Raw genomic sequence first — 2,186 nt, 5'->3', positions numbered from 1 at the left:
GTGCTTTGGGGCAGGGGGGGCTCTGCGCCCCCCCACCCCAAAGCACCTTGCCCCCATGTTGATGGGGACAAGGGCCTCTTCCCGACAACCCTTGCCCAATGGTTGTCTGGGCTTGCGGGCAGGGGGCTTATCGGAAACTGGAAGCCCCCTTTAACAAGGGGGCCCCCAGATCCCGCCCCCCCTATGTGAATGAGTATGGGGTACATTGTACCCCTACCCATTCACCTGGGAAAAAATTAGTGTAGTGTTAAAAAATACAGTAGACAGTTTTTGACAAGTCTTTTATTAGGCAGCTCCAGGGGTTTCTTCCGACTTCTCCACTCTCTTCTCCGCACTCTCCGGTTCTTCTCCCGCTGTCCGGTGCCTTCTGCTGGGTTCTTCTGCTCTTTTGCCCGCTCTTTTTCTAGCTCTTGCCCGGTCTTCTCCATCGTCTTCTTCCATCTTCTCTTCTTCCGATGTTAACTCGACACTCTCTCCCACTGTAATGCCGTGTGCACGGTGCGCAACGACGTATATAGGCTTGGAGCTGGGTCACCTGGTGATGTCATCCGGTGACCCCGCCCCTTATGACGTCACAGCCCAGGGTATGATGGGTCCGTTATGTCACAAGTGGGCGTGGCCTCCGGATTAGATAATCCGATTGCCACGCCCCCATCGTTATTTAAGAAATGCAGGACATCGGTGCCGACAGATCAGCGGGACGCAGCATCGGAGGAGGGTCATCGGCGGGAGTTGCGGCAGAGGAAGAAGAACACCGGACAAAGAAGACAGAAGAAGAGCAGAAGAACAAGCAGGGGGAGAAAGAGAAGACCGGAGGATGAAGATGCGGAAGAAGGTGGAGGAAGACCGGAGGAAGAAGCGGAGAAGAAGAAGAAGATTTTTAATAAAAGACTTGTCAAAAACTCTACTGTATTTTTTAACACTACACTACTTTTTTTCCAGGTGAATGGGTAGGGGTACAATGTACAATGGTAGGGGGCCTCTAGATTCCGATAAGCCCCCCGCTCGCAAACCCCGACAACCACCGGGCAAGGGTTGTCGGGAACATGGGGGCAACATGGGGGCAAGGTGCTTTGGGGTGGGGGGCGCAGAGCCCCCCCCCTGTCCCAAACACACATCCCCCTTGTTGAGGGCATGTGGCCTAGTATGGTTCGGGGGGGCGCTTGCAAGTCCCCTCCCTTTCCTGACCTGCCGGGCTGCATGCTCAGATAAGGGCCTGGTATGGATTTTAGGGGGAACCCCCAATGCCTTTTTTTTTTAAATTTTGGCATGGGGGTCCCCAAGGGCCTGGTATGGACCTGGGGGGGGACCCCACGCTGTTTTTTTTCACAATGTTTTTTTTTTAGCCAGCATTTTTTTTTTTTACATTGAGCGGGAAGCCAGCTGACAGCTGATGACTCATCAGTTGTTAAGGACGCGGCGGCCAGCTTCCCGGCCCCCTCCTTAGCAACCAGCTATATACAGTGTAAAAAAATAAATTAAAAAAAAGCAAATTGCGGCAAAATTTCGGTAAAAACACGGTACTTGCGTTTTGGATGCGGGTCCATTGAATTCTATTACAAGCAAAATGCTGCATTTTGCGGGGGAAAAAAGTCCCCGACCCTTTCCAAAAACACAGAGGCACACAAATGCATTGATGTGAACATGTTCCATAGGAACCCATGTTAAAAAATTTCCTTGCATATCTGCAAAATGCAAAATGCATAAAAAAAGGCATTAGTGTGAATTGAGCCTAAAAACGGCCCTGGCTGGCAACAAATTGTGCCCTCCCTATTTGTTAACTACACAGAACTGCATTCAGAGATACAGTCAATTGGCTATGAACATAAGTACAAGTATATATGAATATTGCAAAGTGTATATAAAGGGGAATTAGCTCAGATGGTAGAGCGCTCGCTTAGCATGCGAGAGGTAGCGGGATCGATGCCCGCATTCTCCAAGTGTTTTTCCAAATATCAGTTTTATTATTATTAGTTTTTTTTTTAGAAGAAACACTTAGTATTTGAATTTCTGTTTTTGACAATGACACAACATAATATGTGGTTGTATATAATAGATTTTAACATATATTAGAACAGTCTTCACCAATGCAATAGCATATCAGTCTTCCATAGCAAATATTATTCATATAAGTGAATTTTACAGTAATAATTGGTGTTTTAATTCTTTCATCTATTAGAAAGTAG

The 2,186-nt window shown here is 47.5% G+C and overlaps 1 non-coding gene across 1 annotated transcript; it reads left to right on the top strand.

The window, feature by feature from the left end:
• The first annotated feature begins 1,866 nt into the window (after nucleotides 1-1,866).
• Nucleotides 1,867-1,939, top strand: TRNAA-AGC (transfer RNA alanine (anticodon AGC)). Its single transcript has one exon. It is a non-coding gene; the product is annotated as a tRNA-Ala (tRNA).
• The last annotated feature ends 247 nt before the right edge of the window (nucleotides 1,940-2,186 follow it).

The sequence above is a fragment of the Aquarana catesbeiana genome, linkage group LG11 (genome assembly GCF_042186555.1).
Source record: "Aquarana catesbeiana isolate 2022-GZ linkage group LG11, ASM4218655v1, whole genome shotgun sequence".
In the NCBI taxonomy this organism is placed as follows: domain Eukaryota; kingdom Metazoa; phylum Chordata; class Amphibia; order Anura; family Ranidae; genus Aquarana; species Aquarana catesbeiana.
The sequence above is the reverse complement of the archived record's forward strand: the minus strand, read 5'-3'. Positions and strand labels throughout refer to the sequence as shown.